The sequence below is a fragment of the Durio zibethinus genome, chromosome 1, assembly GCF_047325235.1.
Source record: "Durio zibethinus cultivar Kanyao isolate XHJ-2024 chromosome 1, ASM4732523v1, whole genome shotgun sequence".
NCBI lineage: Eukaryota > Viridiplantae > Streptophyta > Magnoliopsida > Malvales > Malvaceae > Durio > Durio zibethinus.
In genome coordinates, this window is record NC_143162.1 from 29,860,823 (window position 1) to 29,888,768 (window position 27,946).

The 27,946-nt window shown below is 30.3% G+C and overlaps 1 pseudogene; it reads right to left on the reverse strand.

Annotated features, from left to right (window-relative positions):
* Positions 1–993: 993 nt before the first annotated feature.
* Positions 994–27,946, reverse strand: part of LOC149520527 (wall-associated receptor kinase 2-like) — a 31,157-nt pseudogene continuing 4,204 nt past the window's right edge.

The window sequence follows — 27,946 nt, forward strand, 5'->3', positions numbered from 1 at the left end:
TATATCCCTGTTGAATATATGTTTATTTGATATTTTTTTATTCTTAAGTGTCCAATGTATATTACAATTTTTAGTACACATTTCTTTGTTTTCTTTCTATGTGTATTCATTTAATTCATTCTTTTAATGGGTTTTTGATTTACTATATTGATATGATTGCATAATGTCTAACAATGTGATTAGGAATTGAACATGTCTTCATCACGTGCCAATCTTTCGCAACCCATATGAGGCCTACCCAGAAGAAGAACCAAAAGTTTTGGGGGTAGGTAACCATTCTTGGACAAGAGAGAAAGATTTCTATATGGTTCAATGCCTATATTCTTTGGCAGATGATCCTAGATGGAGAACGGATAATAGGATATTCCATGTTGGATATCTAAGTTATCTTGAACAAATGCTGAACTAACTCATTCCTACTTCACAGCTTAAGGCCCCCTCCACATTGAGTCCAAGGTTAAGCTACCTTAAGAGACAATATCAATTTGTGATATGAAAAATTCTAGTGAATTTGGGTAAAATGATCAAGAAAAATGTATCACGGCTGAGAAAAAATATTTTTGATGAGTGCGTTCAGTAATTTTTAAGATTACACAATCAATTACCTTACTTATTTATGTTTTTTTTCCTATTATTTTTATTTGATTCGTATTTGCTTTAACTTTTGTCAAGCACATCCACATGTTAAAGGGTTAAGGAATAAATCTTTCTTATTTTTTAATAATTTTAAAGTGATTTTCAAATCTAATAGAGTAACCAGTCAAAGAGTCGAAATAGCAGCTGATACGTTTGAATCATTGGATGCTACCAAGGATGGTTACTTCTCTTCAAAGTTTGACATCCATACTAAAGGAAATACAAAGAGAGGAGATGAAAAAAAAATTGGTTCAGTTGCTCCTAGCAATACTAGGACATTGTCAGACAAAAATCGTAATAATATTTCAAATGATTTTTATTATATCTTATAGACATAATTTATTTTAAGATGATTTTTTAAACCTCAAAGTCATATTTCTTCTTTCTTATTGATTCTATTTTCTCAAATTTTCTAACATCAAGTAAAACATTTTCGTCCATCAAAGAGATAAAATATGAGACAATGCCTCTCTTTTCTTGCAATCTAACTGTTAAGATTGGCTTTTGTCCTATTAAGAGCTCGAAAAGGACAATTCCAAAACTATAAACATCACTTTTTTTAGTGAATTGACTTGACTGGAAGTATTCAGGGTCTATGTACCCAAAAGTCCCTCCCCTTGCACTTGAGTAATCAAGTGAGTTTGATCAATACCGATTGACTAGATGTTCCAAAATCTGATACCCATGCTTCAAACTTTTCTTCTAGTAGTATGTTATTAGACTTGATATCTCTGTGATAAATGGGGACAGATGCAGATGAATGTAAGTAAGAAATTGCACTTACAACTTCTGTTGCTATGATTAATCGCATATCCCACGACCTTGGATATTCTTCATTTTGGTCACGGATGAGATGGGAAAGGGTTCCATTTGGAATGAATTCGTAAACAAGAAGAAGCACTTCACTCTCTAAGTAATAGCCTAACAATTTGACAACACTTTCTGCGATCAATTTGGGAAAGAATAACAATCTCATTGATAAATTGTTCCAGATACCTTCATTTACTATCTGGGACTTTTTTACAGCTACAATTTTCCCATCCTACAACATTCCTTTGTAAACAGTACCTTGGTTGCCACAACCCAGGATTCTGTTGTCATTAAATTGATCAGTAGCTGTTTCTAAATCTTTCGAAGTAAAGAGTTTAGGTTTTTTCATAGCACCTTCCTCTGAAGACAACCTTTTCTAAAAGAATAACCCACCATTTCTATTGAAGAATTTTTCCTTGAGTTTAATGTTCTTTCTTCTCTTTAGTTTCCTATAAAGCCACCAAACCCCATTAAGTAGAAACAAGAGCCCTACACGTAAGCAAATAGCTGCGATCAAGATGAAAGTTAACAAATTGATTAACTTTTAACATAGTTAATTTTTTCATTAATTTTAAGCTACAATTTGAAACAAAATTTAGTGGCGCATAACTCTTGCTATGTGTACCACCCGTTACATTTTCCTTTAATTTTTTTTTAAATTCATAAAATCTAGCAACAATTCATCTATGAAGAAGATTAGTCATGAAACTACATGATTAGGACTACTATGAAGAAGATTAGTCAAAACACCATTAAAGGAACTTTTATAAAAAAATAGTTAACTTATGGACAAATCTCATAAAAAAAACTGTTGGCCTTGAATTGATTAAGAATTTTGATTTGACAAAATAAAAATTTTCCAAACTTGTTTCAATCTTGTCTAAGCTTAAATTGAACATTTTTCCACCCTTCTATCTTGCCAAAATTTATTTGAGAACCAAAACAACTCAAAATCTTGGAACAAATCATGATTTATGCAAGTTTTGATAGAAGGGATCGATCCACTAAGGGAAGGGATCGATCCCCTCCATTACCAAATCGATCCCTTAGCAAAAAGGATCGATATTATTTTCAACCAGAACAAAAAGTTCTCAAGATTTGGTAAAACCGATCTATCCCCTTCCTGTAGGGATCAATTGGTTAGCAGAACGGATCGATCCCCTCATTTAAGGTATCGATCACTTTTTTATATAGAATGCTTTCTTCGTGCAATTTTTCAGAAAAAGGGATCGATCCCCTCACATAGAGGATCGATCATCTAAGGCAAGAGATCAATCCCCTCTTAAAGGGATTGATCGATTGTTCAAACAAAATGTCCCCCAAGTGTGGAAACCCAGAAAAGGGATCGATCCCCCCATATAAGGGATCGATCACCTAAAAGAACAGATCAATCTCTTCAAGCAAGGGATCGATCTGATAAGGCAAAATAGGCATAAAATTGGGCTTTCTCAAACATGAACCAATCGATCCCTTAAGGAAGGGATCAATCACCTGAAGGCTTGAAACTTCCAACGGTTATTTTTTGTCCAAAATTTCTGTAGGTTTGAAGCATTAAATGCAATCCAATAGCTCTTAACTTCTTCCTAACTATAAATCAAGCATTTCACTGTAGACCAAGAGCAACAAGAGCTAAAGAAACTTATTGCTATTCACCTACCAATCTGCTCAAGCATTTAAAGCTGTAAAAAGAGAAAAAGTGTAGAATTCATATAAGTTTTTCTCTCTTTTTTATCTATACATTTATGTACTTTAACTTAGCAAACACCTAGCTTTGTGAGGTTCTTAAAGTTTGTCAAACACTTCTAAATTTTTTGTATTGTGAGTGTGTAAGCTTAAGGGGGAGGATAACCCTTAAGAGTGTATGTTGTTAAGTTTGTAAAGCTTTATGAAAACTTAGTTGTAATCTTCATCAAATAGTGGATTGAACTCCTTAGTAAGAGAAGCTAAGGGAGAGAATGTAGGTGCCTAAGAAAGGATCGAACCTCTATAAATCTTGGTGTTAAATTCTCTAACTCTATCTCTTGTTTATATTCATCTATTGTGCTTATCTATTTTAATAGTTTATGGTTATTGAATATTATCTTTGAAAATTTTATTAAAACCAATTCACCTTCTTCTTGGTTTATTCCAAGTTTTTCAGCTAACAATTGGTATCGGAGCTAGTACTTTTTTTTGTAGGTTTAATAGCTTAAGAGTGATCCTGAAAATGGCTCAAAGAAATATGGTAATCAATGTGAAAAAACCATCCTCAAGCTACAACAACTATACCTGCCAACAAGAGGTATGTCTCATGGCAAATGAAACAGTTACAACATCTCTTGAAAGTGAAGGGCATTCAATTGTTAGACCCCTTCTCTTTGCTGGTGACAACTACTCTTATTGGAAGACTAGGATGAGGCTGTTCATTCAAGCAAATGATTATGAAGTCTAGAGGGTCATTGTAAATAGTTTTCAAAATTCAATGAAGATGGTGGATGGTAAGGAGGTGATAAAGCTAGAGAGTGAATGAAATGTCAATGACATGAAGATGGCTCAACTTAATGCAAAAGTAATGCACACACTCTTTTATGCATTGGGACTAAGTAAGTATAATAGAGTCTCCTTGTGTGAAAATACAAAAAAAAATTGGGATAAGCTGGCTGTCACCCATAAAGGTACAAACCAAGTGAAGGAGATAAAAATAGGCATGCTTACTCACGATTATGAGCTGTTCAAGATGAAACCTGATGAAACCATTAGTGAGATGTTAAACCATTTCACCGACATCATTAATGGTTGAAAGGCTCTTAGGAAGGCATATTCAAATGTGAAGATGGTAAAGAAAATTCTCAATAGTCTACCAAAGAGTTAGGAAGCCAAAGTGACAGCTATTGAAGAGTCCAAAGATCCTCATACACTTTTTTTGGATAAACTAATGGGCTCTCTCCTCACTTATGAAATGAAGATAAAAAAGGGATAAGAACCAATCAAGAAAGGTGGCATTACTCTCAAATCTACCTTTCAAAAGGATGAAGAAAATTTTGCTCAAGAGGAGGATGATGAAGATGAAGAGATGGCCATGTTTGCAAAGCAATTCAAGAAATTCATGAGAATGAACAAGTTTCCAAGTAGGAGAAGACCACAAAGGGAGATGACTAAAGGGGAATCAAGTAGAAGAGAAAGGGATTAAATTATTTGCTATGAATGTAACAAATCGAGTCATATTAAACGTGATTATCCTTTATGGAAAAAGCAGAACACGACCAAGCCAAAAAAGAAAGCTATGGTAACAACATAAAGTGAAAGCGACTTCTTCGATGATGAATCAAATGAGGGGGAAGTAGCCAACCTATGTCTCATGGCTCTTGATGAGCCCAAGGTAACCTTCAATCCATATGATTCAAATTCATACTCATTTAATGAACTACAAGATGCCTATGATGAATTAGTTATAGAATTATAGGAAAATGATCAGTAAATTAAAACTAGAAAATGAGTCATTGACTAAAGTAAAAGAAGACTTAGAAAAGGAAATTGAACTCTTGAAGGTAAATGTCAATGACTTGACTAAGAAAAATGAAAATCTACATAATTCATTTTCTAGATTTTATATGGGTTATCAAAAGCTCAATAACATGCTAGAAATACAAAGGGCTTTCTTTGATAAAGATGGACTAGGTTATAATGGTGACAACAAAAAGACTCACTTGAAGAATTTCCTTGTTAAGCCAAATGATTCATCTAGCATGTGTGCACATTATCATAAATTGGGTTATTCCATACAATATTGTTCCTTGAAGAAAGTCACTTATAGAGGTAAGCTCATTAAGAGAGTGTGGATTCCAAAAGGAGTTAGCACATCTCAAGATGAGGTTACTAAAATGAAGTGGATTCCAAAAGGCACAAAAATTGTTAGTACTAACTCTCAAGGACCTAAAAAAATTTGGGTACCGAAAACAAAATTTTAATTGTGTTTTTATAGGTGAATGAGCATTGCTACAAAGCAAATTCCAGCAAGAACAATCAATGGTACCTTGATAGTGGATGCTCAAAACACATGACAGAAAAAACTCTCTTTAAGGACTTGAAAGTGAAAAGTGGAAGAGATGTTACATTTGGTGACAACTTAAAAGGCCAAATTGAATGGACTGGCTCCATTGGTAACAACTCCTCTACTTTTATTGAAAATGTTTCACTTGTGAAAGGTCTCAAACATAATTTACTTAGCATTAGTCAATTATGTGATAAAGGGTTTAGGGTTGTGTTTGAATCCATGTGCTGTCAAGTAATTGATATCAAAACTAACAAGCTTGTTTTTGTTGGACACCGTCAAGGAAACATTTATGTAGTGCATCTAGATGACCTATCCTCTAAAAATGTTTATTTTATGGCTAAAAAAGAAAAGGAGAGTTGGATTTGGCATAGAAGGCTTGGACATGCAAGTATGCATGTAATTTCAAAACTTTTTCAAAATAATTTGGTTGTTAGTTTGCCAAAGTTGAAATATGAAAATGACAAGGTTTATGATGTATGTGCTCAAGAAAAACATAGAAGAATATCTTTCAAATCTAAGAATTGCATTTCAACTACTAGACTTCTTCAACTATTGCATATTAATCTTTTTGGCCTTACTAGAATAATGAGTCTTGGTGAAAAACAATATGGGTTTGTTATTGTTGATGAGTTCACTAGATTCACATGGGTTCTCTTTTTGCATTCAAAGAATGAGGCTTTGGAAAAATTCTTCATTTTTAACAAACAAATACAAAATGAAAAATGTTATTCAATTACTAGTATTAGAAGTGATCATGGAAAGGAATTTGAAAACCTAGGCTTTAATATATTTTGTAGTGAAAATGGTATTAGCCATAATTTTTTTGCTCTTAAAACTCCTCAACAAAATGGGGTAGTAGAAAGGAGAAATAGAACTTTAGAAGAAATGGCTAGAACTATGCTTTGTGAAAACAATCTACCTAGATATTTTTGGACGAAAGCCATAAATACTTCTTGCTATATTATAAATAGAGCTATGATTAGGCCAATTTTGAAGAAAACCCCCTATGAACTTTTTAAAGGAAAAAAGCCTAACATAAGTTATTTTCATCCTTTTGGTTGTAAATGTTTTATTTTGAACAATGAAAAAGATGATCTTGGTAAATTTGATGCAAAAAGTGATGAAAGAATTTTCCTAGGATATTCTTTGAATTCAAAAGCTTATAGAGTTTTCAATAAAAGAACATTAGTGGTGGAAGAGTCTATACATGTTATTTTTGATGAATTTAACCCATCTCCAAGAAAGATGGTTCTTAATGATGATGTAGGTATACTTTAAGAATGGATCAATGATGCACTTCATGACATTGAGGAAAAAAATCAAAAGGAAGAAAATAAGTTTTTAAAGGAGCCACAACACATAGAGAGAGAGAGCCAAATCATCTTAGTGAAAGAAGGTACATCAAAGATAGTGAAATCATTGGTAATCCAACTCAAGGGGTAAGAACTAGATCTTCTTTTAATGTGTATAATTATGTTGCTTTTCTATCCCATATTGAACCCAAAAATATAAATAAAGCATTAGAAGATGATCATTGAATTTTGGCCATGCAAGAAGAATTAAACCAATTTGAAAGAAGCCATGTATGGAATCTTGTACCTAGGCCTAGTGACCATCCCACTATAGGCACCAAATAGGTCTTTAGGAATAAAATGGATGAGAATGGAAATATCATTAGAAACAAAGTTAGATTGGTAGCTTAAGGGTATAGGCAAGAGGAAAGAATAGATTATGATGAAACTTATGCCCCAGTAGCAAGGTTAGAAGTCATAAAGATGTTACTTGCATTTGCATGTTTTAAAAATTTTAAGCTTTTTCAAATGGATGTCAAGAGTGCATTTCTTAATGGTTTTATAAATGAAAAAGTGTATGTAGAGCAACCTCCCGATTTTGAAAATCCAAAATTTTCAAATCATGTTTATAAATTGACAGAAGCATTATGTGGTTTAAAACAAGCTCCTAGAGCTTGGTATGAAAGATTGTCAATTTTTTTGATTGAAAATGGTTTTAATAAAGGGAAGGTTGACACTACACTTTTTATTAAAACAAAAGGTAAGGACATTCTCATAGTGCAAATTTATGTTGATGATATTATATTTGGTGCTACTAATGAAATTCTTTATCAAGAATTTGCTAAGATTATGCAAGGTGAATTTGAAATGAGCATGATGGGAGAACTCACATTCTTCTTGGGACTACAAGTAAAGCAAACAAAAGATGACACCTTCATTAATCAAGCCAAATACATCAAGGATTTGCTCATAAGATTTGAATTGAGAGAATCAAAGCCTTGCTTGACACCAATGAGTACTGCAACAAAGCTTGACAAGGATGAAGGAGGTAAATGTGTTGACTCTAAACTATATAGGTCTATGATTGGTTCATTACTATATCTTACTGTTAGTAGACCTGATATTATGTTTAGTGTATGTCTATGTGCTAGATTTCAATCATCTCCTAGAGAAACACATTTGTTTGCTGTCAAAAGGATTTTTAGATACCTTAAGGACACCCCAAATTTAGGATTATGGTATCCAAAAGGCTCTTCTTTTGCTTTACATGCCTATTCCGATGTGGATTTTTATGGGTGAAAAATTGATAGAAAAAGCACTTCTGGTACTTGTCAATTTTTGGAAATATGCTCGTATCATGGTTTTCCAATAAACAAAATAGTGTTGCTCAATCTACAACCGAAGCTAAATATGTAGGACTGAAAGTTGTTGTGTCCAAGTTTTATGGATTAAGCAACAATTGAAGGATTTTAGAATAACCATGGATCATATTCCCATTAAATGTGATAATACTAGTGCCATCAACCTCACTAAAAATCCAATTCAACACTCTAGAACCAAACATATTGAAATTAGGCATCATTTTATTAGAGATCATGTTTAAAAGGGTGACATTGTACTTGAATATGTTGACACCTTGCATCAACTAGCTGATATCTTTACAAAACCTCTTGATAATGATAGATTTTATGCAATTACAGGTGAACTTGGCATGATGAATACTTATTGAGATGAAATTCTTGATGTTATGATGTATGGTGCACTTTTGATTGATTAAATGTATATTTTTCAAAAAATTTTTGAATTTTTCTTTGGTTTGTGCATGATTGTAAAATGCTTGTTTGAATGATCATATTGCATGGTTTTCAACATGTTATAGCAAAAACCAATCGATCCCCTTTGGAATGGATCGATTGGTTCTTCACCCCGTAGCCAAAGTAAAGGGAAAACATAGGTAACCGATCGATCCCCTTTAGACAGGATCGATCAAGTGTAAAGGCAGTAGCCAATTTCGTTGAACCCAAAAAGAACCGATCGATCCCCCTTGGGATAAGATCGATTAGGTGTGAAGGTAGTAGCCAATTTCGTTAAACTCAGGAAGAACCGATCAATCCCCTCTTTGACAGGATCAATCAGGTATTCAACTAGTAGCCAAAATGACTTGGAAAGGCATAAAATCGATCGATCCCCTTCAAACCCAATCGATCGATTCCATGCAAAAGCCCAAAATTGATCGACCCCCCACTTCAACCTATCGATCGGTTCATGAATTTTAGACGTGATAAATTCGGATCCTCACCTATTTGGTCGATCTTTTCATCTTTCCTCTCCTATTCATCTTCTTCCTCGACTTTTTCTCTCTACACCCTACATATTTCTACTAAAAATTGACTCTTTCTCTTACAAATTTCTCTTGTAAACTTGTTACCCACTATTTCTTACTTATCAAACTCATCTCCCATGGCACCTAGAACCAAAGTCACAGCTGGACGATGAAACCCTTCAAGAGAGGCTTCAAGCTCTACTATGAACCCTTCTTTCAACCAAAATTTCAATAATCCCGATGCTATGGAGCGGTATAAGACACACTTTGCTCACCGAGAAGTAAAGCCCAAAAGGGTAATCTCACTAGACTTCCTTCAATCAATAAAGTTTCCCTATTTGTATACTTTTAAGTCTTTTGGATAGATGCTTTACTTGTGTATAGAGAGTCGCTTATTCGAGAATCTAGTAAGAGTATTCTATAGTAATGCTAGCTGTGTTCAAATTGAAGGAACAAATAGGCATTACCTTGATAGGTTCAGAACATACGTAATAGAGAAGGAAATCTTAGTTACAAAACAAGTACTAGCTGAGGCCTTTACGTTAGCTGATGAAGGGGAGACAAATCCTAGATGTGATATGGTGCAACTAGCCCAAGATATCTTTAGGAATCATAATTTACAAATTGCTCCCATACAAGCCTCTAGATTACCCATGCATGATCGATTGCTACACCTTACTATAACCCATTTGTTAGCCCTTTTTGGGACCCAATACTCCACCATTAGGAAACAAGATTATTGGTGGATGTACAAGATCAAGCATGAATAGAAACCAAATTTGGTCCACTTCATTTTTAGTGACATGATGAGAATTGTCCAGAATTGAAATGTTACTCTAGTATATGGGTATGCTATAAGTAATCTCTTGAGACGTTTGGAAGTAAACACTAGAGACGACAGAGAGATGCACATCAATGACCCCATTTAGTATTCTTGGGCCTCCCACATTGTATAGTATGGGGTATGTTGAAACTTCAGATGGCCAATGGGTTAAAAAGGGGGATATTGGTGTTGCACAAGAGGAAGAGGAGGAGCAAGACCATGTAGACATGCCTACACCTCAAGGAGAACCCCCTAGCATATCTTTTGACACTCAAGGTGCCCTAGAGATGCTTTTGCTTTAGATGAACAGCCTACACTTGGTGGTTGGCACTATGAGCACTAGATTGGAGTCTATAGAGGAAACTCAAAATGAACTTGTGGCACAAGTCTGGCATCTTCGAGCTGATATTGAGCATATGAGGTCTACACCTCAGCACATGGGACAGTTTTCACATTACTCTCCTCTTTCACCTTCATCTCCTCATTATCCACCTCCATCTCAATAAAGCCTTCTTACTGCTATTTTTTATGTTTTTCTATATTTTTTGTAAATATAACTTTACATCATGGCTTGTAGACTTTGATTTTTATATTAATGCAACTTATCTTTTATTTTCTTGTGGCTTGTGACTTTATGGCTTGTGGCATTTTTGTGTGGTTTCATGTTTGGAGTGATCTTGGGTGGCCTTGAATTGCTTATTCCATCATTTTGATTTGCCTCACTATTTTTGCTATGACAAAAAAAAGAGAAATCTTGGTATGAAAATTTGATGATATATGTCTGATAATGTTTTGATATTGATAATGATGCTTTGATATTGATGGATATATTGATAGTTATGGTGATATTACTTTTGTCTAGTTGCCTTAAATCTTATGCCTAAATTCAGGGGGAGTTTGCCTTTCATAAGTTTAAATGGAGCTTCTTTTCAAAAGGAAAAATATTTTTCATGCAAAATTTTCATTTGGTTTTGCCATGTTAAAAATGGGGAGATTGTTGGCCTTGAATTGATTAAGAATTTTGATTTGACAAAATAAAAATTTGCCAAACTTGTTTCAATCTTGTCTAAGCTTAAATTGAACATTTTTCCACCCTTCTATCTTGCCAAAATTTATTTAAGAACCAAAACAACTCAAAATCTCAAAACAAAACATGATTTATGTAAGTTTTGATAGAAAGGATTGATCCCTTCAAGGAAGGGATCGATCCCCTTCATTACCAGATCGATCCCCTAGCAAAAAAGATTGATCTTATTTTCAACCAGAACCGAAAGTTTTCAAGATTTGGTAAAAACCAATTGATCCCCTCCTTGTAGGGATCGATTGGTTAGCAGAACGAATCGATCCCCTCATTTAAGGGATCGATCACTTTTTCATACAGAATGTTTTTTTCGTGCAGTTTTTCAAAAAAGGGATCGATCCCCACACATAGAGGATCGATCACCTAAGGCAAGGGATCGATCCCCTCTTAAAGGGATCAATTGGTTGTTCAAACAGAATGTCCCCCAAGTGTGGAAACCTAGAAAAAGGATCGATCCCCCCACATAAAGGATCGATCACCTAAAAGAACAGATCGATCCCCTTAAGCAAGGGATCGATCGGGTAAGGTTAAATAGGCATAAAATCGGGCTTTCTCTAACATGAACCAATCGATTCCCTTAGGAAGGGGATTGATCCCCTAAGGAAGGGGATCGATCCCCTGAAGGCCTGAAACTCCCAACGGCTATTTTCTGTCCAAAATTTCTACAGGTTTAAAGCATTAAATGCAATCTAAAGGCTCTCAACTTCTTCTTAACTATAAATCAAGCATTTTACTACAGACCAAGAGCAACAAGAGCTAAAGAAACTTATTGCTATTCACCTACCAATCTGCCCAAGCATTCAAAGCTGTAAAAAGAGAAAAAATGCAGAATTCATATTAGTTTTTCTCTAATTTCTTATCTATACATTTGTGTACTTCAACTTAGCAAACACCTAGCCTTTGTAAGGTTTTTAAAGTTTGCCAAACACTTCTAAATTTTTTGTATTGTGAGTGTGTAAGCTTAACGGGAAGGATAACCCTTAAGAGTGTATGTTGTTGAGTTTGTAAAGCTTTGTGAAAGCTTGGTTGTAATCTTCATCAAATAGTGGATTGAACTCTTTAGCAAGAGAGGCTAAGGGAGATGACATAGGTGCCTAAGAAAGGATTGAACCTCTATAAATCTTGGTGTTAAATTCTCTAACTCTATCTCTTGTTTATATTCATCTATTGTGCTTATCTATTTTAATAATTTGTGGTTATTGAATATTATCTTTGAAAATTTTATTAAAACCAATTCACCCCCCTCTTGGTTTATTTCAAGTCTTTAAGCTAACAAAATCTATTGACAAAAATAATGTCATCAACAAAAGATTTAATGAGGCTTTGCAATGCGCCAGTAGGCTAACAACTTTATGATATTCAAAAACTTAATTTGCTAGCATGTGATATTGTTTTTCGCCTTGTCTATATGAGTACCAGCAGTTTTACTATCGTATCCTCAAATCTATCATTAATATTCCATCCTTAATTTTTGAATTCTTTGTTATAATTGACTTGACAAAAAGCATAAGAAGAAAATTTATACTTTCTCATACCATAGGTTTTATCTAGTTTTATTTTTCTAGAGTCAAATTTTATCCACTTCGATCATTGATATTTTAAATATTCTATTGAATTAATTCTTTATAAAATTATATTTCAAAACTTCCTCATTCAAGATTGTTAAAAGTATTTTTCTCATATTAAAATTTGCAATATATTTTAAAATAAAATGAAATCATCACTGTAGAAAAAGTTTTATCCTTAAAATCAATATAGGACATTATTAATGAGACAAATGGAGTAATTTAAAATTCTCACGTGTTGACTTTGTTTTGATGAACATTTTTTAACGTTCACCTATATTATTTTAAATATTTTAAATATTTTAATTAATTAGTTTTACAATATATATATTAGAAAATATTTTATTTAAAGTTTTTATAAACATTTTTATAGTTTTATCAATTATAAATATAAAATAAAAAGTCATCAAAGTTAAAAAATTTTTATCATAAAAAATCAATAAGCGAAAATTTCATAAGGACGGAGGGAGTATTCTTGTTTCATAATATATATTGATGTGCTATGACTTAATTACAAAGAGTTGAAAAAATATCATGAATGTAAAATGAATATGTATATATATATATATATATCATCTATATATAAAAGTGTGAACTCTAAAAGTATTAATAGTGAACGACATAAATACCCTTATCAATTTTAAGAAATAACAAATTTACTTTTAAATTTCTAGCATTTTTTAATTATTTAATAATGATTATTTGTCATTAAATATATAGCTTTTATTAGCTAGTTTTAAATTTAAATCTAAAAGTGTTAAAAATGAATAACATAAATATCTTTATAAAATTTAAAAAATAACAAATTTATATTTCAATTTCTAGCATTTTTTATTTATTTAATAAAGATTATTTGTCATTAAAAATATAGCTTTTATTTGTTAGTTATTTAAATTTAAATCAATTAAAAATTTACAAATAAAATTTATATTAAATTAAACTATAATAAAAATTTATTTGTGGGATATGGTGGGCCTATTGTTCAAAATTAACTCAAATTTACTCTTATATTTATTTTTAAAATTCTTTTGTTAAATTTCATAAGTAATAATTCAATCAAATTAATTGTAAAACACATTATCATCCTATGGGCTGTAACATACTATGAATCCATGATATTGAACAAAACAGAGATATATGTTTTTTCCTGTTTCTCAATTACTAATTGTTTTAGTCTAAATTATTATATCATAATGTGTATACCTCAAAACATTTAACTTTATCTTAAGTAAAGCATATAATTTTTCATTTTCAAGATATAATCTAATTTACTCTTAATCTTCTTTAATGACACATATCATGAGTCCTTAAATATATTTGTATTTTTTGTTTATTTATTTTAGATTAATTGAAATTAAAGTTTATACAAAATTATAAATTAAATTATAAAAAAACTATTCAAAAAGAGTAATACGTGTATTATGGTAAATTTATATGTTTGATTATTTTTATTTTTATGATAAATATAAATTTTTATGTTTAATGATTGCAATGATTGATTATAATATTTCTAATTACTCTATGCAATCACGCCTTAACATTATAATACTTAAATGAATGCTTATTTTATGAACATAATCTCATGTACCCTTAAATTGTTACTAAACTTAGTTTTTATTTTATCTTCTATAGATTGATTCTATACTACACCCAAGTTAATTTTGGTCTATCCTTATTTTTTTTATAGTTGATGTCAAATATTTAGTACTTAAGATATTTTTATAAAACCAAAGTCAATATTGCTAAGAAACATTAATCTTGAAGAAAATAAATTATTTGATATATTGTTAGTTGAATTTTTTTTATCTTCTCAAGTGGGTTAAGAAATTAACACATCACTCACTTTTTTTAATTAATTTTTTTAATATACTCGCCTAAAAGGTATATGTCATGTTGTTAACTTCATTTATGAAATTTAAAATTTATATTAATAATATATTTTATGATTTTTCCTTGAAAAATATAAATTTATTTTTTTCAATTAAGAATACTCTAACATATTTTTATGTTTTGATAGTAAAAAATATTGATTAATTGTAAGCATTTTGTTGAATGATCAAAGCTTTGTTAGTTCTCTAATCAATTATTATATTCTTTGAAACAACAAATGTTATAGTTCATTTCATTTTATTTGTTTATGCACTTAAAGTATATGATTATTGATTTATATTCTTATTAAGAAAGTATCTATTTAATAATTATTTGTACTTTTATGAGTGTGTTTATTATATATAAATACATATATCATCTATGATATATACATAAAAAAAAGTAAACTCCTAACAATATTAAAAGTGATTTTTTTTAATTGGGTAGACTACTATTAATAATACACTACATGCCAATCATGCATGTTTAACTAATTCTTCAATTCATAAAGAAAGGAAGACTTATAATTGAACTCATTAATTGCATGATAAAAAATTTGAAGTATGTTGATGCAAAATTAAATATATTTTTATATAATCTTATAATTAAGATAAAAAATTAACTCAATTGATAAAATTAAATTATATATATATATAATAAGATAAATGAATCAATTAATATTTCATATAGATCCTAAGATTACTAAATTAGTCTTTTTGTTACTCAATAGGTCAATATGTCATAATATATATGAAAATGAAAAAAAAAGCATTAGATTATAGATGATAACGTGAACTCTGATTTTTTTTAATTAATTTGTAAAAAGTGCTCCATTTGGAATTTAGCCAACTTTACTATATGTAGTTATTTAAATTTTAGCTAAAAATTTAGAATACTAACAAATATTTGCATATTTTAGATTTTATAACTTACTTTAAATAGGAAATTTTATAATTAAGAAGATGTTTAATATATATATATATATATATCTATATTATATATAAAATGTGATAATTTATTAAATTATCTCTACTTATTTTTATTTAATATTTTTTAGCAAATTAAAATGTTGTCTACTTTTTATTTATTTTTATATTAAAATATCTTAGTTAAGTAATTCATGTCCCACTTAACATAAACAATACGGCTGGAAGATTTAAAATAGTTTTTCTATATATGAATATTTTAGTGTTTATAACACATTTTACCTATTAATATGTTTTATATAATTAAATTAATTATAGAGGATTTAGTGTAAATAAATTATAACCTGTAGTAAATGTATAATATTCCCTCTATCTTATTTTTTTGTCCATCTTTTTTTTTTTTGGGATGTCCTAAAATTTTGTTTATTTTTTGTTTTAAACATCTAAAACTCTTACTTTTTTATATTTTAAATTATTTTTTATAATTGTTTTTTACTTTTTAACATTAAAAATCATAAAACTTTAATTTTATAAAAAAAATTAATTTTAATATAAAATAAATTAAAGTGAAAACTTTTATTTTAATTTCGTAAAAGTTAATACAAGACAAATAAATAAAGACGGAGAGAGTAATATAGTAGCAAATTATTAATAATTTTATTGTAAATTAGTGATAATTTAGACACTATTCTTAATCTTTTAATCTTTCTCAAATATTTCAAAAATATTCAAAATTCGAAGTTAGAAGTAATCAAATGATATCATCGAGTTACTAATGGAAAAAATTATTTTTTTTTTCAAAATTATGTATCCTTTAATAGATTAACTACAAGTCTCATTCGAATTTGATTGAAAATGAAAATTGGGAATACTCTCTCTTCAAGCTTAACCAATTACCAATTAATAGAAAAAAATTCAAGTTTGTTTTTTATTAGGTAGATAAAATGGTTTTTTTACATTTTTTGTTTTGATGTATTTTTCATGTATAAATGGAGATGTATAAATTATAAATGTAGTACGACAAAAAAATAGGTAGAGATAGAAAAGGAAAGACTTTTTTTTTGTTTTTTTTATTTCATCAATTCAATTTATATATCATAATAGATCCTAATCTATCCTATATTTAATCAATGATAACTCTATATTAAATTATGAATAACTTAATAATAAATAAATAATAATTTAGTAATAAATAATTGATAAGATAATTGTATGCCAATGATAACATAATAATAAATACATAATACTATAGTAGTAAATAACAAATAACTTAATGGTAAATTATTTATACATAATTGTAAATATATAATAAAATAGTAATAAATTAAGGATAATTTAATAAAAATAAGTGATAACTTAATAGTAAAGTAATAATAACTTAATAGTAAATTAATAATAATTTAATAGTAAATAAGATTCAGTTTAATACTTCCTCCATCTCACTAAAATTGTCACATTTTTATTTTTGTTGGTCAATTTTTTTAACTTTAATAACTTATTATTTTATATTTATTATTGATAAAAATATAAAAAATATATTTTAAAAACTTTAAATAAAGTGGTTTCTAAATATATGTTTTATAAAATTTGATTTATTAAAATATTTAAAATAATAGATGTCAAAATTAAAAAATTTTAACAAAAAAAAAGTCAACTATGGCAATTTAACTGGGACAAATAGAGAGAATAGTAATTAATTGGTAAATTTAACGGTAAATCATAAAGAACTTAATAATAAATTAATGATAATTTAGTAGTAAAAAATTTAGAACTTAGTAGTAATTAATAATTGAAAATTTAGAACTTAGTAGTAATATAACTTAATAATAATCATCGATAAATTAATAGTTAATTAGTGATAATTCTGTATAGTAAATTAATGATAACTTAATAATATATCAATAATAATTTAATAGTAAATAATTGATAACTTAATAGTAAATCAATAATAATATAATAGTAAATGCAAAATAACTTAATAGTAAATCAATTATAACATAATTGTAAATGCATAATAGCATAGTAGTAAATCAATCATAATTTAATAAAAAATAAATGATAACTTAATAGTTAATCATTGATAATTTAATAGTAAATCAATGAAAATTTAGAAATAAATTATAGATAACTTAATAGTAAATCTGTTTTAATTTAATAGTAATTAAATTATAAACTTAGCAGTAAATCATAAATAACTTAAAAATAAATAAATGATAATTTAGTAGTTAATCACTAAAACTCAATAGTAAATCAATGATAACATGGTAGCAAATGCATAATAGTATATAGTAAATCATTGATAATTTTATAGTAAATTATTGATAATTTAGTAGTAAATCACTAATAATGTTATAGTAAATTATTGATAACTTAGCTATAAATTAGTGATAATTTAGTATAAATTAATAATGATTTAGTTGTAAATTAGTTAATTATTAACAGCTTTTTAGTAAATCATCAATAACTTTATAGTAAATTAGTAATAATTTTATAATAAATTATAGTAAATTAGTAATAACTTTATAATAAATTATCTATAACTTAATAGTAAATTATCAATAATTTAGTAGTAAATCATTTATAAGTTAATAGTAAATCATTTATAACTTAGTGATAAATTAATGATAATTTAGAAGTAATTAGTGCTAAGATAGTAATATGTAATTGATAATTTATTTGTTAATTAGTGATAATATTTTTCTATACTTGAAGTTACCAATGATTGAACCTTGGTTACTGGAAAGAGCAAAGCTATAACTTTCATCATTAGGAACTAGAATAAACCTATCATGAACTTATTCATTAAAAAAATTAGTAAAAAAAATTCTAAATTTGAATGAAACAATGATGTTATTATATAAAAAGAAAATTATCTCATATATTGTAATTTATTGATAAATTAATAGTAAAGCATAAATAACTTAGTAGTAATTCAATTGATAACTTAGTAGTAAATAATTAATAACTTAATAGCTAATTATTAAAAAGTTAGTAATTGATCAATGTTAATTAGTAAATGCATAATAATATAGTAGTAAATTATTGAATTTAGTAGTAAATCACTAGTAACATACTAATAAATCATTTATAATTTAGTTGTATATCAATGATAGTTTAGTAATAAATTAGTTAATCATTGATAATTGTATAGTAAATCATTTATAACTTCATAGAAAATTAGTTATAACTTTATAATAAATTATCAATAACTTAGTAGTAAATTATTCATAACTTAATAGTAAATCATTAATAATTTAATAATAAATCATTAATAATATAATAATAAATTAGTTATAATAATATATCACTGTTAACTTAGTCGTAATTTATTGATAACTTAATGATAAATTAGTTATAACTACGTTGTAAATCAGTGATAACAATAAATTAATGATAATTTATAATAAATCAATTTTAGCTTAGTAGTAAAGTATGGATAACTTAATAATAAACTATTCATATTTTAATAGTAAATTAGTGATATAATTTAGTAGTAAATCATTGATAATATATCATAGTAAATCATTTCTAACTTATTAATTTTTTTTTTGGTTGAATATTAATATGGAGCTATATTTTTTTAATATATGTAACATATTTGATTCATTTAAAAATTTATATTTATTGGCATTTAATACCAAGGTATTGAATTACAAATATTTGTGGATACTGTTCACATATATAAATGATTAAAACGATATTCATATACCAATTACTATAACAACATAATTTTATTGAAAAAAAAATCAATTTTTGAAGTGAAAATTTGGAATGACTTTATCTAAATTTGTATGTCATTGATTGTCTACTTGATAATAAATTAATAGTAACTAGAGTAATGCTATATCTTTACTAAAAATAAATTGTTGTGTTATGTGGTATCCTTTATAACACTAATAGCAATTATATAAAAAATTATTGTCTTTAAAGATATTTTTAAAATGAAAGAAAGAAATAATGAGTCTAAACTTATTTGAAAACACCATAGAAAAATTAAGTATAAGTTATTTTCTCAAGTACATAATATTTTAAATTAAAATACATGATTTAATAATACTAATAATAGTATGAATTCTATAAATTATAATTTTATAATAATATCGGTTAAATGATGAATTTTTTGTATGACTTATACTAAATATATGATTAAGTATTCGTCAAATAAAGAAATTACTCTATTTTAATTAAAAAAGAGTTTAAATATTAAAAATGTATTCATTATCAATTTTAAAGTCTAGATTTAAAACATAGTTTACATTCAAAATATAATAATATCTTTTGATATTTATCTAAAATAGGTCATATCTTATTAATTTTAGAATTCTTATATTTTGTTATTTAACAAACAATAATAATATTGAACTAAATTAATTGAGAAGAGTATTTTAATAGTTAAAGAACAACATAAAAATACCATTTGATTATGATAAGATATATCTTTAAGTAAAATGTGTTATTTAAACTTTTATTATAACATATTTTAGTAAGTTATACATATTTGTGATTTTTTAAGAAACCAATATTCGATATTAAAAGTAGTTTTAGTCAATATCCCTTGTAAATACATAAATAAACATCATTGATGATTACATCGAGATATTAATAATTCTTGATTGCTTCAAATCCCTTTTTTTTAGAATATGATTATGTAATATTTTTTAATTAGTAAAATTCATGTAAGTATGCAATTTTTTACCATAAAATTAAACTACTGAATGATTTATATGACATAATTAAGTACATATCAAAATTAGAGGTAAGTGATCATGAAAAAGAAAACATCATATATTTACTTTATTTCAAGCAACAAAAACTTTATAACAAAATATTTCAAATCAAAATAAAGAATTTAAAATTTAAATAGCAAATAGATAAAAAGCAACAGTTTAAATGAGTTCAACAATAATCGATTGCCTCAAAATTTTATAAAATTGAAAATAAAAATCCACTACAAAAAAAGTTTAAAAAAAACGCTTGAGAAAAAGCATAAAATAGATAAGAAAGGAAAGTATAAAATCAGATTCAATTGTGGTAGAAGATAATCTTCTGAAAAAATTTAAAAAGAAAGAAAAATATATAAACAATGAATGAAAATGATGATCAAAAAACAAAGACTTAAAAAAAAGTCAAAATAAAGAAAGATTAAATATTTATTTTTTATTGAAATTTTAATTAAAATTTTTTGTTATATTTATTTTTTTTCAAACTTAAATTTATTTTTCAATTTAATTTAGTATGATGATAGTTATTTCAATTTTATTACTATAAAAGTAATAAAATTATTTTATTATGTTAAAATTATAATTTGGTTAATAATTACGTGCTATGCACGTGAAAAAAAACTAGTATATATATATATATATATATAATATGCCCAAAAACAAAACATGATTTATTATTGATTAAACTTTGAGAGTGTGTGTGAGTGTTATTACATTTTAAAAAATGAATAAAAATTTTCCATTAATAAAATTTAATCAACAATAAATTTATATTACAAAGAATTGAATTCTAATCAATAATAAATTTAATATAAAAGTTGTCAAATTTTCAAAAAAGTAATCAGTAGTATATTTGAGTGTTTTTAGATACCTGTGTAGATTTTCTAGAATATAAAAAATTTGTCAGTTCAACTAACTTTGTTTAAACTTTGGTTAGTTTTATCTCATCTAATTAATTTTGTCGTACAAAGTATATACTAATGAGTATTTATACCAAATAAAAGGAAATTAAAATTGTACCGGTGTTTTTCTGTACCAACCTAGAGCAACAACAAGAATCGTAAAACTTTGACGGTGGGGGGTAACTTTAGGACTGCAGCCATTTCCATTTTTCCAACCATGGCCCTCAAACCCCTCAGGGTATGAACAACTATAACTTCCAGGTACATTGTTACATGTTCCATTGCAAGACTTTAGTGTGTCGCACTCATTAATATCTGGAAAATTTCACACATTTAAAGAAAAATTGGAAACGAAAGTACAATTATCAACATCTAACAGACCAAGGAAATAACATAAATTCATCGATTGAATCCAAAATGGAGAATTTGATAACTTTACCTCGGCAACCATGGGAGAGATAAGGGTTACCCTGGAAACCATCAACACATTTACACAGATATCCAGGGCCATTTTCTGGATTTATACAATAGCTGTTTTCCTTGCAAGCATAATTTTCTGGATCTGTTTTAGCTTCTGTGCAAGTTTGATTCCCGATTGTCCAATCAAGAAAAATTGGGAATTTGCGGGTCACTGAAATTTTTTACGTAAAGATCTGAAACAGAGAAGCTATAGGCTACATCATCTACAACAAATTCGTAGCGGCAAGGATTGAAGCCCAATACATAGGAATGGTTGCGAGCAGTAGCAAAAGTTACATGATAATTCCTCACTCCTTTTGTGATAGCCTTCTGGCAGTAGCCAATGCCAGAGCAAGATCCATTTATCACTTCGGTAATTTCATGACAAAATGTTAAACATCCGGTTGAATAGGTCTGTCCCAAGGAACCTCGAACATAACCGTATGTGTCACAACCAATGGCTGTGAACTTGTTTCTGGCATGAGATATGGGGAACTTTGAAAAAAACAAAAAAAAGAAGTTAGACGCTTTACATGAACAGACTACAATATCTCCAAATAAGGCATACGTGAATAATTTTCTTCAAACCTATAACTTTAAGTGACAGCTCCAATAACATGCCGAAGATGGCAGTAAAGGCGTTCTCTGTTTTCATTAACAATATCCTACCGAGATTCTATTGGATATGGCTTCAAAGGATTTTGAAATCCACGGTAGGGTGGTGGATGTTTTCATACCCAAGAAGAGGAGTAAGCGGGGGAAAAAGTACGGTTTCGTGAGGTTTGCAAAATTCAGTGATGCGTAAAGAGCAGTGGAAAAGTTGAACGGTTCGTGGCTAATGGACTATAGAATTGGTGTGAATCATGCAAGGTTTCAAAACAGATCTTCTTATTGGAGAAGGGTACAAGGCAGTAAGGAAGGAACCATAAGGGGAAAAGGTAAGGAAAATCAATGGAGGAATAGTGGAGGAAGTGTTATGAAGTTGCATAGTCTGATCGTCGAAAGTCGTGAAAGACAAGGTAGAACATACATGCAAGCATTGATGAGTAAGGAGGAAATGGTGAACAGTGATAAGCCGGATCTGAGTGGGATGAGGGAAAATATTGAAAACCAAAGAAAGCCTTATAAAGCAGGCGTTTTTTATGAAGCATTACATAACTTGGAGAGCAGTGTCATAGGCATTGCACGCGGCTACTATGAAGCAAAATGATTGCAAGAAAACTTTCAAATGCAAGGAGTATTTGATATCTATGTCAAGAAAATATTGGGCAGACGGTTCTTAATAATATTTGATGAAATAGAAACAATGGCAATAATGAAGGAAATTGGATGGCATGGCTGAAGGAATGGTTTGTCGACGTAGAAGTATGGTCGGAAGGAATCAAGCTCAAGTATAGGACTACGTGGATTACGTGCTTTGGTGTTCCGTTGCATGCATGGAACTACAATATGTTCATGAACATTGCCAACATATGAGGGGAATTGGTTTTTATGGATGGGAAGACATTAAAGCTCAATGATTTCAGTAGAGGTGCAATGCTTATCATGACAAACCAATTACAGAGGATTGAAGAAATCATTAGCCTGGAGTGTGGTGATAGAAGTCATCTTGTTAAAGTATCTGAAGTAGGCTTAGATGTAATTTCGTTATTCCATTCTTGCTATCAAACCTACAAGGTTATGGAATCCCAGCAGAAAATAACTACAGGGATCTTACTAATGATGATATGCAAGAAGTTGTTCTAGAGTCCAAGGATAGTTGCACGAACATAGATGAGAGAGAAGTAGGCAACGGATTGGAGGGCATTAAAGAGGGACAAGAGACGGGTCAGAAAGATTTTCAAATGGGACAGTTGAAAACTGAAATGTTGCGAGGGGGATGGGGGAAGGAATATTGTGGGCCAGATCTTGCAGAAGGACTTGGAAGAGGTGGAAGGTTTGTGAGGGATGATGGTCGTGGGCCCAAGGATAAGGGAGCTGAGAAAGATAAGAAGCAAAGTGGGGTTTCTAAGAATGGCTGAGGTCCATCATGGGAATTTTAAGGAGGGCTTGGCGGGCTAATTAATGCAATGGCCTAAACTGTTGAAAAAAAATGATAAACTAGGTAGAATGGTTAAATTCTTAAAAGAGGTGGAGGAGGACCATCTGGAGAAGGTTTCCAAAAGAAAGAACAAGAAGGGAAAAGTAAAAAAGACATAAGAGGCATTGAAGGCTTGGAAGGAAAATTTGCAAATGAATTTTTATCAGATAGGGACTTCTCGAATAAACAGAAGGTGATTACTGTAGGGATATAATTTACATGTGAATAAAGAATCCCATATTATTAGAAACTTTGAATGAGATATCCTATATATACATGAATGACCTAAGAACCTAATAGCTTAACCTTTTGGGCTCAAGTGGTATCTAACATGTATGTATAAGCTTTCTTGTGTGCTCTTATGGGTTCTAAGTGTGATTTATCTCTCTAACAAGTGGTATCAGAGTCAAGGTTATGATGAGTTCAAGTCCCAGTAGTGTTGCTAGGTGGAGATTATTAACAGATCAGAGGTTGATCACGTCTATCAACTCTATGTACTTGAACAATATTAAAAAGTTTAACTTGGATGCAGTGAGTTTATAATAATATACAAAAATGAAACACCCAAATAGGCAATATGTTGAATCAATCTGGAGTGCAAGCTTAAGGGAGCATTGAGACAACCTAGGTGGCAAGGTTGAGTGCTGTGACCTAGCCCAAAAATGCACTAGAGATATAAGGTTGTCTTGCTCAAATGAGGTGTTGATAGAACTTACTCACACGGGGGAGCCAAGGTGGGAATTGATTAGAACTCACAAGTGAATGGGAGAGATTGTTGGGATATGGTTCACAAGTGAGTAAAGAATCCCACATTATTAGAAAATCTGAATGAGATGTCTTATATATGTATGAAGGAACGAAGAACCTAATAGCTTAAGCTCTTAGGCTCAAGTGATGTTCAACATGTATGTATATGCTCTCTGATGTGCTCTTATGGGCTCCAAGTGTGGTTTATCTCCCCAATAAGTGGTATCAAAGCCATGGTTATGATAGGTTCGAGTCCTAGTGGTGTTGTTAAGGGAGAGATTGTTGGTAAATCGAAGGTTGGTCGTGTCCATCAACTCCATGTGCTTGAACGCCAATATTAAAAGGTTCGACTTGGATGCAATGAGTCTATGATAATATGTAAAAATGATAAAAATGGAACACCCAAATGGATGATGTGTTGAGTTAATCTGGAATGCAAGCTTGAGGGAGCACTAAGATAACCTAGGTGGTAAGGTTGAGTGCTGTGGCCTGGCTCAAAAGCGTACTAGAGATGTAAGGTTGCCTGGCTTAAAAAAGATATTGATAAGACTTACTTGCACGGGGAGCCAACGTGGGAACTGATCAGAACTCACAAGTGAATGGAAAAGATTATTGGGATATGATTCATATGTGAGTAAAGAATCCCACATCATTAGAAAATCTGAATGAGATATCTTATATATGCATGAAGGACCTAAAAACCTAATAGCTTAAGCTTTTGGACTCAAGTGATGTCCAACATGTATGTTTAGGCTCTCTAGTGTGCTCTCATAGTCTCCAAGTGTGGTTTATCTTCCCAACAAGTGGTATCAGAGCTGAGGTTACGATGGGTTTAAGTCTCAGTGGTATTGCTAGGGGGAGATTATTGACAGATCGAAGGTTGGCTGCATCCATCAACTTCATGTGCTTGAACACTGATATTAAAAGGTTCAACTTGTATACAGCGAGTCTATGATAATATGTAAAAGTGGAACACCCAAGTGGGCAATATGTTGAGTCAACTTGGAGTGCAAGCTTGAAAGAGCACTAAGATAACCTAGGTGGCAAGGTTGAGTGCTGTGGCCTGGCTCAAAAGCCCATTAGAGATGTAAGGTTGCCTAGGTGACAAAGTTGAATGCTGTGGCCTAGCTTAAAAGCACATTAAAGATGTAAGGTTGTCTAGGTGGCAAGGTTGAATGTTGTGGCCTGACCCAAAAACACACTAGAGATGTACGGTTGCTTGGTTCAGAAAAGGTGTTGATAGGACTTACTCACATGGGGGGAGCCAAGGTGAGACTCACATGAGGGAGCCAAGGTGAGACTCACATGAAGGAGCCAAGGTGAGAATTGATCAAAACTTACAAGTGAATGGGAGAGATTATTGGGATATGATTCATATGTGAGTAAAAGGTTAAATGTTGTGGCCTAACCCAAAAGCACACTAGAGATATAAGTTACCTGGTTTAAAGGAGGTATTGATAGGACTTACTTGCATGAAAGAGCCAATGTGAGAATTGATCAGAACTTACAAGTGAATGGGGAGATTGTTGGGATATGGTTCACATGTGAGTAAAGAATCCCACATCATTAGAAAATCTGAATGAGATATCCTATATATGCATGAAGGACCCAAGAACCTAATAGCTTAAGCTTTTGGGCTCAAATGGTATTCAACATGTATGTATAGGCTCTCTAGTGTGCTCTTATAGGCTCAAAATATAATTTATCTCCCCAACAAGTGGTATCAAAACCAAGGTAACGACGAGTTCAAGTCTCAGTGATGTTGCTAGGGGAGAGATTATTGGCAGATAAATGAAGGACCTAAGAACCTAATACCTTAAGCTTTTAGGCTCAAATGGTGTTCAGCATAGTGTGCTCCTATAGGCTCAAAATGTGATTTATCTCCCCAACAAGTGATATCAAAGCCAAGGTAACGGCGAGTTCAAGTCTCAGTGATGTTGCTAGGGGAAAAATTATTGGCAGATAAGAGGTTGGCTGCGTTTATCAACTTCATGTACTTGAACGTCATAATTTAAAAGGTTCAACTTGGATACAGCAAGTCTATGATAATATGCAAAAGCGAAACACCCAAATGGGTGGTTGCCTGGCTCAAAGGAAGTGTTGATAGGACTTACTCGCACGAAGAGCCAAGGTGCGAATTGATTAGAACTCACAAGTGAACAAGGGAGATTATTAGGCTATGATTCATATGTGAGTAAAGAATCTTACATCATTAGAACGTCAACTTAGAGTGCAAACTTAAGGGAGCACTGAGACAACTTAAATGGCAAGGTTGAGTGCTATGACCTGACCCAAAAGCTCACTAGAGATGTAAGGTTGCCTAGCTTAAATGAGGTGTTGATAAGACTTACTCGCACGGAGAGCCAAGGTACAAATTGATTAGAACTCACAAGTGAACATGGGAGATTATTAGGATATAGTTCACATGTGAGTAAAGAATCTTACATCATTAGAAAATCTGAATGAAATGTCCTATATATGTATGAAAGACCCAAAAACCTAATAGCTTAAGTTTTTGAGCTCAAATAGTATCCAACATGTATGTATAAGCTCTCTAGTGTGCTCCCACAGGCTCCAAATATATGCATGAAGGACACATGTGAGTAAAGAATCTTACATCATTAGAAAATCTGAATGAGATGTCCTATATATGTATGAAGGACTCAAAAACCTAATAGCTTAAGCTTTTGAGCTCAAATAGTGTCTAACATGTATGTATAAGCTATCTAGTGTGCTCTTATAGGCTTCAAATATATGCATGAAGGACATCATTAGAAAATCTGAATGAGATGTCAAAACCAAAAAATCTAATAGTTTAAGCTTTTGGGCTCAAGTAATGTCCAATATGTATGTATAGGCTCTCTAGTGTGCTCTCATAGACTCCAAATATATGCATGAAGGACCCAAAAACCTAACAAGTAATGTCCAACATGTATGTATAAGCTTTCTAATGTCCTCCATAGGCTCCAAGTGTGGTTTATCTCCTCAACAATTACAAGGGAAGCAAAGGAAGCATGGGAGTTGGGGCTTCTAGGCAAGTTATAAAGACGAGGTTGTGGTGGAATGACTCAGAACTTTGTTCAACAAAGAGAAAGAAAAAGTAAGTACGATTAAGAAGTAAGTGTGTTATTGTTAAACTCATTGTTTGGGTCTGGATATAAAATTAGTAGCATGAGAATTATCTGTTGGAATATAAGGGGAATAGGTAGCGGAACAAAAATGGATGTTTCGAAGAAACTGGTAGTAATACATAAAATAGATAAGGTAATTATTCAAGAAACAATGAAGGAGAGCTTAGTGGGAGCCCATATCGTGGGTCTTTGTGTAACCTAAATTTTGATTGGGGATTTTTCCCTTAGATAGGTAAATCTGGGGGTCTGCTAATGGTGTGGGATAAAGGGAGCTTTATGGCAAAGCAAATAAGGTTAAACAGTAGGTTTATGGCAGTTAAAGGCAAATGGACTGACAGGGGTTTTGAGTGTGTAATTTGTAATGTCTATGCTCCTTGCACTAGGGCAGAGAAATTAATTCTGTGGAAAGAGATTCTGGAGCACAAAGACGAACTTGGAGGATCTTGGTGTGTGGCAAGAGATTTCAACACGATCAGATCAGGTTTAGAAAGGAATGAATGTGTTATTGTGGGAGTGGAAATCCAAGAATTCAATGACTTCATTAAAAG